Source organism: Canis lupus, chromosome 12 (assembly GCF_003254725.2).
Source record: "Canis lupus dingo isolate Sandy chromosome 12, ASM325472v2, whole genome shotgun sequence".
NCBI lineage: Eukaryota > Metazoa > Chordata > Mammalia > Carnivora > Canidae > Canis > Canis lupus.
The window spans coordinates 16,558,483-16,571,488 of NC_064254.1; the positions used below are offsets into that span (position 1 = coordinate 16,558,483).

Here is a 13,006-nt window from a genome sequence, read left to right on the forward strand (position 1 = left end):
TAGCTGGTGTTAAAATTGCATTTGTAGTAACTGGTTGCTTGTGGTAAACCTGTCACTACTGCAGCTAAATTATCCACACTATGTTGAGATAGTACTGAATAGAAAGCTACTGTTTTAGCACTTAACAATGCCTTTCATAACAAGGCTTATAGTTTAATACCAACATGCACAGGCTTTGGCATTGTGAATTAATTATATCACCACAGTGGAGCACACTGTGGGGGTTGCAGAGGAAGGAATGTACTCTAGAGCCCTAAGGCCTCTGGTTTCCATAGTTTGCCATCGCTTAGTAGGCTGCTCATAAATAATAGCAATTCACATCAAGGATCTTTCTTCACTGCCTATTGAAGATGTCATTCTTACTCCATCTCCATGATTGTGCTCAGGCTCTGTTCTCTTTACTTTTCCTCCTCTCCAACCATGGAAGACCTACTTTCTCTCTAAGGCTTCGTTTAAAATTCCCTTATTTTCAAACACCTCACCTTACATTGGTCTCTCTCTCTCTCTTTGCTTTAGAAATATAATTTTGTTTCTAGTTCATAAAATTTAGTGTTTGGGCTCTTTTTCTTTGCTTACTATTTTTACACATTTTTTTATTTTACTTTTTTTTAAACTAATTTTCAAAATATAAAATCTCTAAAGGACAGAGTATGTCCTTCCCAAATACTTAATTGCCTCACTTAAGGTTGAGTACATGAAGGTTACAAGCAGACGATTATTTTTCACTTATTTGTATGTTTTTCCCTATTTGCAAGGTAATATCTTTGGACTGTGCCCAACATGGAGGTTGCTTAATGTTGATTTTTTGAATTAGATTAAATATCTTTTCTAATTGCTTAATATGAGTTTCATGATATTTTGGCAGCTGCATTAGAGTCTTCATATAGATCTATCAAATTCCACTACTTTATACATGTTTTATATAGTATGAAAATCTATATGGAAAAAAAGTTTTAATATTATCTTGGCATAATAATACAAATCACCAGATCAATCCGATTAAGTATTTTTCTCTCACTAGGGTGTAGGATAGTGGTACATTCATATTATCTTTTAAAAAATATTTCCTTCTCCCCAATTATACAAATTATACTATATTTTCATGATTATTTAAGATCTAGCAGGAAAAACAATACTATATTCACTGGCCTTATAGTTTAAAAAATATACATATTTAAGTTTTTTGTCCCTGCTGTTTTAGCCATGAAATGATGCTGAATCACAGAAAACAGAGTCCAAAAAGACCCATTAGCATATAGTTTTATCTCCTTTGTCACCATAAGAACATTCATTTAATACATTCTCTAATGTGATGAGGAAATGAGTCAGCATTCTTCCACAGAGGGAAATGTCCCAGGTCTGCTTTTCTTGTTGATTTAGTGTCAGCTTCTATTTGAATTAGACTTTGGTCTGAATACAAACAGAACCATATTCATCCCCTAGTGATCATTTCCTGGACCTCAGGCTGACTGCTTACTGCTCAGGGCAAGAAAAGACAGATTAAACAAAAAAATGGCAGAAGGAACCCGTTAACACATAGAGATATGTGCACTCTCACTCAGACATGCACATGTGCACAGTTGCACACAGAGATATAGGCACTACTCACACAAACAGATGGGTATCCTTACACATTCCAAAGCCTGGAGATTCTAGAGATGTGATGACTGATTTTAGAGTGTGCAAAACACAGAATAATTGAATAATACAAAGAGAATTTTTGCAAGAGTGGTTCTATTACTAATGAATACTTTCTTGCTGCCCACTCTCTCACTGCCCCTTAACATAGAGGGAAGTAGAGTCAAGTAGAATAGACCAAGTGTGACAGATTTTATTTTCCAAAGATGGTTGAATGCTCTTTTAGATCTACAGATCTCGTGAGGTAGATGAAATCTATTTCTCTCCCCCTTAAATGTGGACAGGATTTTTAACTGTTTCAACAACTAAAGTGCACTAAAATGACATGAATTCATAAGGCTAGATCATAAAATGGGATAGGATCTCCCCACTAGACTGCCTTTCCTCACTTCTTCCCTATCCTCTACACATGCATACATGCACACACACTCCTATACAGTTCAGTCAGCAAGTTGTGAGGAAGTTCAAAATGGCCCATGCAGAGAGAAACTGAGGCCCCATCAAAAGACATTAACTGCCTGACATGAGTGGATGAGGCTACAAAGAATTCTCACTTTCAACCTTAAAATCTTTCAGCTGGTAACAGCAAACAGAGAAACACTCCCTACCAGGTTCCACTATATTTCAGAGTAATCAGCATAGCCAAGAGTAAGTGGAGGAGGGGTGAGTATATTCTGTACGTTGGAAGGATGGAGATTGTTGGGACAGATGGTAGACAGTGGAAGGTTATGTTAGCAAAAATTATCACAGCAATATTCCAAGGCCAGAACTTTGTCATTCCCAACCAAGAAGTGGAATTTATTTTTGCGTCTGGCTTAAATCAATGGAATGTGGCAGAAATGATACTATGTGATTCCTGAAGTTGGGTCATAAAAGGTTATAGTGATCAGGAGAGCTTAGCTCTTGTCTCACAGAGTTGAAGAATGAATCTCACGGACAAGGGGAGTAAAGTGATAGAAGTTTTTTAAGCAAAGATATAGAAAAAGCTCTCAGAAGTGAGAGGGGTTACCCCTGAGGACTTGTAGTGGCAGTCTTTTATTGAGGACTAGGAAACTTATGGCCTTGAGATTCTTGTGCCATCTTGATTTGAATAAGGACTGGTGATAACATCTTTAATGTTATTAAAGGGGTCTGGTTATTCTTTGTTGGTCACAGATGACTGTCATAAAAAGACACTCTCCCCACCTACACCTAGGGCAGGGTGGTCTGGCTTGCTCCCTTATCTCAGGTTTAATTACACTTCGGCATTCTGGGGATCTCTGTGAGCCTGATTACATAGCCCCCTACCTATCTCTCCCTACCTAGCTCCACCTTTCCCTCACTCGATAGGAGTCGGCCTGCTCTTTGCTTTCTTGTCCTTGGACTCCAGCTGTTATAGTCCATTTAAAAAATCATGTGGAGGAATGCCTGGATGGCTTAGTGGTTGAGCATCTGCCTTTGGCTCAGGTTGTGGTCCTGGGATCGAGTCCCGTCAGGCTTCCCATAGGGAACCTACTTCTCCTTCTGCCTATGTCTCTGCCTTTCTCTTTGTATCTCTCATGACTAAATAAAATCTTAACTCTCCACATGTTTTGTTTTTATTTTCTTTTAACTGAGATTATTGACCATCAGTCAGAGTAAACCAGTACATACATGAGGGAATGAGTCTTTGGATAATTCTAGGCATGAGGCTTTGCATCTTTTATCTGAGGCCTCAGACGCAGTGGGATAGAGAGAACCATCTCCGTTGTGCCTTGTCCAAATTCCTGTCCAGCAGAATCCCTGAGTATGATAAATGGTTTTCTCTGACACTAATCTTTGAGGCAGTTTGTTACAAAGAAATTATATCTGGAACACTACGGAGCCTGTGATCCCTTATAATTCATCCATCCATGTGGAGTAGAGAGGATTCAAAATCCAATGTGTCCATGGTCTTTAATATTTATGCATTATCACAAACATATTTCCAACACTTTTTTCTCATAAGACTCTTGGATACTCTTGGTTTGTACTCAAACTTAGAAATTTTATAAAATATGCCTAGATTGTGGGCCCAGCTATATTTTCTTAGTATAAGAATTTTCCTCAAGGTATCTGGGTGGCTCAGTGGTTGAGAGTCTGTCTTTGGCTCAGGTTGTGATCCTGAGATTGAGTCCCACATCAAGCTCTTTGTGAGGAGCCTGCTTCTCTCTCTCTATGTCTCTGCCTCTCTCTGTATGTCTCTCATGAATAAATAAATAAAATATTTTTTTAAAAAGAATTTTCCTCTGGAAGAGGATATGACAGCATTTATTATTTGAATACTAAAAATAGAAGTAAAAAATTTCAGCTAAAGATGTTGAAGTAATTGCATAAGGTAAGTGTCCAGTTCCTAACCACTCCACAGCCTGCTTATTCTAACGTGAAGTCTGCCAGATTATCATACAGTGCTTGTAGTCAGCCACCCAATTTAGGAACAAGAACTTTTGGGAGTGAAGAGAGTTAATGCATTTTCAGAGAAAATGTCCAACGTCTGTATTTACCAGTATAGGCTTTTATTCATTAATATGTATTGACTACCAAAGATCACTAGACTTTGGAGAAAGGCAAGTAGCCCAAAAAGAAAGGTCTAGAATAATAAATAAAAACTAACAACTGAGGAAAATGATAATGTGAAGGAAGAAAAACATAAAAATATCTAGTTAGAATCCTTAGAGACATTTGAGTGAACAATGACTCCATAAGTGAGAAGAAAATGCTTTGGGGGAAAAAAGGAAGGATTGGGAAAGTAAGAGCATATGGAATGTAAAAACATGTTAATGATAAAACTAAAAGAAATGGAAAATACATGGGGGAAAAAGTAGAGGATCCATGTAATAGGAATTTTAGAAAGAATAGAAAAAGAAGATTATAAAGGATTCACATTTGGAAATATTGTCATAAGATTTCTATATTCAAGAATGAAGATGAAGATTTCATGGTTTCTGAGGGAGAGGACCCCAAGGCACAGAATCCCATTACAGGGACTGGGAGACCATTTAATGGAAAATACTTCTTTAGTATCCAGGTTCCATGAAGGTAGCATTGGATGTTGGAAAACAATGTAGCAGAGACTTTAACTCTAGGATGCTCTATCCAGTGAAACTACTAACCAAATGTTTAAAAAACTCTTTTGAACATTATCTGGAAAAAAATAACTAGAATATGTATTCTAGCCATTAAAACACTCTGAAAAGTATGATGCCATGGTACTCCAGAAATAGTAGATCTCGTTTGTGAAATAAACCAAACAAGTTCCAGGATGGCAGATGGATATGTAAGACCACCAGTTTGATTAACATGAGAAAAATCTCAGGATTCTAACATTGTTAAGAACTGGAGAAGGCATATTCTCTTATTAAAAATAAATTTTAAAAGGGTACAAAAAATCCAGGGAAAACAAGTATTGAATAAAAATTTCTGTGGTTTAAATATGAAGGAAAAAAGGGTGCCTGGGTGGCTCAATTGGTTAAGTGTCTGCCTTCAGCTGGGATCATGATCTAGGGTCCTGAGATTGAGCCCCATGTGGGGCTTCCTGCTCAGCAGGGAGCCTGCTTCTCCCTCTCTTCCCTGCTCTTACTCACTATCTCTGTTCTTATCTCTGTTTCAAGTTAAAATCTTATTTTAATAAAAATGAATAAAAACATGTGCAGCATGATTTTAATCATTTAATAAACTGAGAAATTTAAATTTTGTTTTGGATCCAGAAAATATTCTGAATTAAAAGGATTATTTGAAGGCAGAGAAGAGCATATGCTTATCTGTAACTCCAATCTCAATCTCTACAATACAGTTAATCATTCTACAGAAATGGTTACAAAATTATAATCTTATTATAGACTACATATTTTGGGAAGCATTGTAAAATGAGTCAGATTTTATTTTATTTTTTTCAGATTTTATTTTAATTATGTAAAATATTAAAATATGACTTTGTTTTATTTGTACAAGTCATGTTATACTTGATATAAATAGAGAAGTTAGGGAAAATATCCAGAAGTGAATATTATAGGTCCTGATATTCTTATTTTTATAATATGAATGATTTGGTATTCTGTGAATTTGTTTAATAAAGGGTTTTAATATACTTGGGAAACCATTAATAGTTAAATAAAAAATTTGACAAGGGAAAGAATTCTTAAGTATACTAAATTTATCTCTTTATAGGGTAATCAGTTGTCTCTTCTTATAGGTCAAGAAAAATGTATATTGAAAGTAATAAAAGTAAGCATATTTTTTTTTTTAGTAAAGGCATATTATTGACCCTTAACATATGATGGTAAAGTACTCATAAAAATAAATAGTAAATATGCCTTAATCTAAATATCATATTTACAAAGTATAAAGCATCAAAAATCTTGGAGTGTAGTGCATAGTAAATGTATAGAACTGTTTTGAATACTTCGATACAGGAAAATTTGCTCAAAAAAATCATATTCTTTATATAAGTAGCATAGAATGAGATATATTGGATAAACTTATTGTAGCTGGAAATGTAAGCAAGTCATATTTTTATCTTGATATAATTATTACATCATTCACATATTCAGATGACAAAAGTGATGATTAGATACAACTTGAACAGGCCAATTACTTATAAGGAGATTGAACCAGCTAAAAACCTTACAATGAAGAAAAATCCAGGACCAAATGGCTTCACTGTTGAATCTTATGAAATATATATTTTTAAATATTTTATTTATTTATTCATGAGAGGCAGAGACACAGGCAGAGGGAGAAGCAGGCTCCATTCAGGGAGCCTGACATGGGGCTCGATCCCAGGTCTCCAGGATCAGGTCCTGGGCTGAAGACGGCACTAAACTGCTAAGCCACCGGGCTGCCTGTTATCAAATATTTCAATAAAAATTAACATCAATCTTTCTCAAGCTCTTCCAAGAAAAATCAGAGAGGAGGGAATACTTCCAAAGTCATTGTATAAAACCAGCATTATCCTGATATCAAAACCAGAAACCAGACTCACATCCCTGATGAATAGAGATACAAAAATTCTCAATAAAATACTTGCAAAACAAATTCAACAGCATATTATAGGATTATCCAACATGATCAAATGGGATTCATCACTGCACTGCAAGGATGGTTCACCATATGCAAATCAATGTGATCTGTCACAATAATAGAATGAAAGAAAATAATTATGGTTATCTTAATACAGCAAAAGCACTTGACAAAATTCAACAGGTATTCATGATAAAAACTTTTTTATGATAAAAACTCTTAACAATTTAGGCATAAAAGGAAATATATCAACATAATAAAGGTCATATAAGACAAACTCACAGCTAACATCATACTTGATGGTGAAACACTGAAAACTTTTCCTGTAAGATCAGGAGCAAAACAAGGGTGCCCACCCTTACCACTCCTATTCAACATTGCACAAGCTAGGACTTCTAGTACTACCATGCAAGAAAAAGAAATGGCATCAGAATTGGAAAAGAAGAAATCAAAGAAAGTATACTTGCTGATAACATAATTTTAATTAGAAAATTCTAAACACTCAGAAAAAAATCTGTTCTAACCAATGAATTAAGGATATAAAATTAATATATAAAAATCAATAGCAGTTATATACACAATGAATTTTCTAAACTCATTTACAATATCATCAAAAATAATAAAATACTTAGATATTAAAGGAAGTGAAATGTCTCTAAAAACTATAAGACAAGGGTGAAAGAAATGGAAAAAGACACAGATAAATGGAAAGGCATCCCATGTTCATGGATTGGGTGAATTAATATAAAATATCAATACTGTTAAAAGTCATCTATAGATCAATGCAATCTCCAAAGATTTTATTTGAGAGAGAGAGAGAGAGAGAGAGAATGCACAAGCAGAGGGAGCTGGAGACAGAGAAGTGGGCTCTCCTCAGAGCAGTGAGCCCCATGCAGAGCTCAAAACCCTAGGATCATGACCTGAGCTGAAGGTAGACATTTAACTAACTGAACTACCCAGGTGCCCCCTATCAAGATTCTAATGGCACTTTTTAAAGGGGGAAAAAACATTCTTAACATTTACATGGAACCACAGAGACCCCAAATTGCCAAGAAATCCTGAGAAGGAACAAAACAAGACTCAGCATCATGCACTTCCTGATTTTAAGCTACACTATATGCTGTAGTCATCAAAGCTATATATTACTAGTGGGAAAAGAGACCAATAGACCAATGAAACAGAATAAAGAGCCGAGAAAATAAACCTAAGCATGTAAGTTCAACTAATATTTGACAAAGGAACCAAAAATATTCAATAGAGAAAAGACAATCTTTTCAATAAAAGGTGCTGGGATAACTGGATTTCACATGTAAAAAAGAGAACTTAAACTCATGTTACACCAGTCATAAAAATTAACTGAAAATTTGACTTAGACTTAACTCTTAAATGTGAGACCTGAAACTCGGAGAAGAAAATCTAGAAATACATCTCTGTGACAGGGTCTTGGTAATAATTTCTTGGATATGACCTCTAAAACAAGCAACAAAATAAAAAATGAGACTACATCAACTCATCAACTAAAAAGCTCCTGTACAATAAGAGAGACCATCAACAAAGTAAAAACTTTGTTGGAATGGGAAAATATATTTGCAAATGATATATACAAAACACAAAGAATGCATACAACTCAGTAGCAAAACAAAACACAGCTAACAAATGAGCGAAGGACCTAAACTGACATTTCTCCAAAGATATAGGAAAATCCAACGTTCAATATCACTAGTCATTAGGGAAATGTAAGTTAAAATCACAATGAAGTATTACCTGTTAGAATGGCCGCCAAAAAGACGAAAGATAACAAATGCTAAGGAAACCTTTATACACTGTGGATGTGAATGTAAATTGGTATACCCATAATGGAGAACACTATGGAAGATTCTCAAAGAAAAAATTAAACATAGAACTCACATATGATCTAACAATTCTACTTCTGGGGATATATTTAAGAAGTGATAACACTAAAACAGAAGGTAGACAAGGCAGCATGGTTAGGGAGGCTCCACCACCTTTGAAGGTAAAGATTAATTGTTGGAAGGTTGTGGCCACTTGGCTCTGGGTGGACAAGGAGAACTGCAACATCTTTGAGATGACCTTTAATGGCTGCTTCCAGGAATGCCAGGTGGCCTGCAATGACTGCCCCACTCCCTGGTATGGAGTCAGTGTTCCCACTGCTATTACATGCACTATATTCTCAAGTGACTCTGTACAGCAGATGTAGCAGCTTTGCCCCATGTGCTGCCAAGAGTGGAAGTTCAAGGAGTGAGACAGCCCTGTTGCCCATTCACACTTGCCCCAATCACAGGACTGGCCAGCAATTCTCTCCCCTGGTGGATAGTCCCCTTTGGGCTGAGACAAGGTTGAAACAAGGACTGGAGCTGCATTTGTTTTCCCATCAAATGTTGATATTTTTATCTGATAAATACAATTCATTAAACTACCTGAACCTAAACAAAAAAACCCCATGAACTTGATATTTGCATTCCCATATTCATAGCATCATTATTTATAATAACCAAAACATGGAAACAACTTAACTACCCATCTGCAGATAAACGGATAAAGAAGTTGTGGTCATACATATTCAACAGGATATTATTTGACCTTTAAAAATGAGGAAATCTTACAATTTGTGATAACATGAATGAACTTGAAAGCATTATGCTAAATGAAATAAAACAGACATTGTATGATTCTCACTTGTATATGGTATCTTAACAACAACAACAAAAAAGAAACACCTCATAAAAAGAGATTAGACTTGTTATCAGAAGTAGAGGATAGAGTAGGGGGGACTGAGGGAAGGTGGTCAGAATGTACAGACTTCCAGTTAAGATAAATGAGTTCTAGGGATTTAATGTACAATGTGACTGTAACTAACACTGCAATAGGGCCATAGGAAAATTAAGAAAGTTGATTCTAGGAGTTACCACAAAGAATTTTTTTTCTATTTCTATTGTATCTATAGGATTGTTAACTGAACATATTATGGTAATCATCTTATAGTGTATATAAATCAGACCATCATGCTGTATGCCTTAAGCTTACACAATGAGGCATGTCAATTATTTCTCAAAACTGCATGGTTTTTTGTTTTTTTTTTTACAAAGATTTAGAATAGTTTTACCCAAAGTCACAGTCATAAACCAGTGAAATCCAATTTAGAACTCTGTCTTGTACTAAAGAGTTTTTATTTTCAGATAAACATCTGGGTACTTTTAAATCGATGTTTTCTGACTTGACATTGGATCACAGCATTTCTTGTGACACTGAGAAGAAAATTAGCATACAGAAGATGGCAAAACAAAGTGTATCTTCCAAATTAAGTTAACCTACACATATTCTATTGTAATTACTAAGCACACATATACGAGTATACAAATCAACTACTGACTTAATAACATCCCTTCAATCGTAACGTTGGCGCCACAAAATTAAAATATTAAACGTTATTTAAAATAAGTTAAAGGTTTTGAAGAAGCAGGATTTTCCTCATTCCATAGTTTTGACTTTGAAATTTATGTCAAACCAATAATAACTCAAAAAGCTCACCACCTATGAAATCATTTTTTTTGTTGTTGTATGAGACAATAGCTACTAAACTTGTAAAAATCTAATTTTCTTCCATTTCTACTTTTCTGTTTATGACTAAAAAAATAACATCATAACTGGAGAGTTAAGCTGAAGTAGTTGACATTTTCCTGCCCTGCCTAATGTCCCAGTAATTTTAAAAGGTTATGTAGAGGATGCATTAAATGTAAAAATACTTTGCTTTTATAAAGAGATCTCTAATTATACTTCAATTGAAATTCAGTTGGAATACAGAAATCAGCCAGCATTTTTCTGAACTTGCATAATTCTTAAGATCCTGTTTGTGTCCTGTGATATTTGAATTTCCTTCTTAAGGAGTAAGAAAAAGGTAAACTCGGCAGATAAAATGATTCAACTAATTTAGTAAATTTTCCCTTATCTTTGAGCATCTAGCTAAATGTCCTCCACCATCCATGTATATAGTAAAGTTTCTTCTGACCATAATATTTATTGGATTATTTGATACTCAGGCAGTGCCTGAGGTGGTCTCCAAGGTCCAAGCATGAAAGCATTAGCTGGAATTTTCCCAATGAGTTACAATGCTTAAGGCTTACCTCTCACTCTGTCTTGGCTGAGTGACATTGTCAGAACTATAAGCTAAAGGTTTTATATATTTATAGTCTTCACCATAATTCTGACAGGTAGTTATGATTTACCTTATTTTGTAACTGATGCAGATGAGACTGCAACTGGTTATTAACTGGTCCCAGAATATTTGTCACTTGGTTCTCTTTTATTAGCTAAGATTCAAACTGAAATCCATCTGACTTGAAAGTCCATGTACTTTAAAGTAAGTTACTTCTTTCTATAAATCACGTCTTTTAAAAAATGCTTTGTAAATCATAATATCCCACATGAATTTAAGAAAATCCTCTCAAATTTCTGTTTGTACGATGTGACCCATTGTTTCTTTACTTCTGAGTGTCATTCCTTTCTTTTGTTGTACTGAAGATATTCTGGATAAATGTCCTCTATTTCTAGGGATAAAATGGTGGAATAATACATGCGTATTTCTTTATATATGCATACATATACATATATATTCATCTTATAAGGACATAGCCAGTATGATTTAAGTGCCATTGTATAGACCAAACTTTTTATAGCTTTTGCCAAATTTTGACCAACAAACAAAATGTATTTTTGTTACAATTCAGGGTATATATATTTTTACAGCAAGGCCTGCCATAAAAGTTACATTGCTGAGTGAGGCATAGATTATGCTGCAGCCCAGGTATCACTTGTGAACCTGAGAATTAAGACAATATGCCATGAAGTTTACAGCAAAGAAATATGCTGAAGAATTTTATCTCCTGATTATATAAGAGAAAAAAGTTACAGTGGGATTTCACAGATCTTAAGAGTAGCCAAATGTAGAGTATGATGGCTACAAATACTCCAGTGTTCTGGGTCAGGTAAGTTTTCCATGTATGACTCCAGTTTTTCTTTTTTTTTAAATCAAATGTGGCAAAATAATAGGTTGAAAATAACTATTTAATCTATGTACTCTTTTTGACACTACATGCAACCCTCCCTAATTCTATCATTTAAAAATCCAGGATAAATACCTATCTTCCATAGGAATGGTCGCAACATTTTTCAGGGAGCATAGCAATGCTTTCAGATGTGGATGCAAAGTATAGTGACATCAGTGGCACATACTATGCTTAGAGTTGTAATTATCTGTCATTGTGTGCTCTAGGTCTCTAGATAGCACAGGCTAATCTTCCTTAAATTTTACTTTATTCATATGCCTTTAGGTCACCTCTCTTCAAAAATCTAAACTGATTTCCCATTTCTTACAGGAAAATATTCAAAAACTTTGAGATAACATCTGAGGAATTACAAGTTCTTACTCAACCTGATGTTTTCAGTATAGGTCACCTCTCTTCAAAAATCTAAACTGATTTCCCATTTCTTACAGGAAAATATTCAAAAAACTTTGAGATAACATCTGAGGAATTACAAGTTCTTACTCAACCTGATGTTTTCAGTATAGTAGCCAACTTCTCAACTTACCAAAATATTCGTTGCAGTCATTATTCTTTACTTGGGCCACTTTGGGTCATATTATCTCTATGAACCTTCCATATTTTTCTTTCTTTAAACCAGAAGTGAACTGTTTCAGTTTAAACTCCAGCTTAAAATCATTACCAGTTCCAGACCAGTGCTCACCTTACCCTGACCTACTGTAGTATTTGCTTTCTCAACCATTGGGTACCCATCAAGTTCTTCTAAACGATGTTTCCTTCTATTGATGTTTTAAAGCTTTTCTCTTTAAAAAGGGCAGGATCTAGGGCACCTGGATGGCATCTGATGGCAGTTGAGCATCTGCCTTTGGCTCAGGTCCTGATCCCGGATTGAGTCCCGCATCAGGCTCCTGTGGGAAGCCTGCTTCTCCCTCTCTCTTTGTGTCTCTCATGAATAAATACATAAAATCTTAAAAAAAAATAAAAAGGGCAGGATCAAAGTGTTCATTTTCAGGGGTACTTGGGTGACTTAGTAGGTTAAGCATTGACTCTTGATTTTGGCTCAGGTCATGATCTTAGGATCCTTAGATCAAGCCCCACATAGGACTCCACACAGGGCATGGAGCCTGTTTAATCTTCTGTCTCTCCCTCTCCTTCTGCTTCTCTCTCTCTAATAAAAAAAAAAAATAGAAAATACAATGGTCCAAAAACTTTGGGATATAGCAAAGCAGTTCTAAGAGAGAATTATATAGCCAAATAGGCCTACTGCAAAAAGTAAGAAAAATCTCCAATAA

The 13,006-nt window shown here is 35.1% G+C and overlaps 1 pseudogene; it reads left to right on the top strand.

The window, feature by feature from the left end:
- The first annotated feature begins 8,638 nt into the window (after positions 1 to 8,638).
- Positions 8,639 to 8,917, top strand: LOC112641860 (anaphase-promoting complex subunit 11-like; annotated as a pseudogene).
- Positions 8,918 to 13,006: the final 4,089 nt, after the last annotated feature.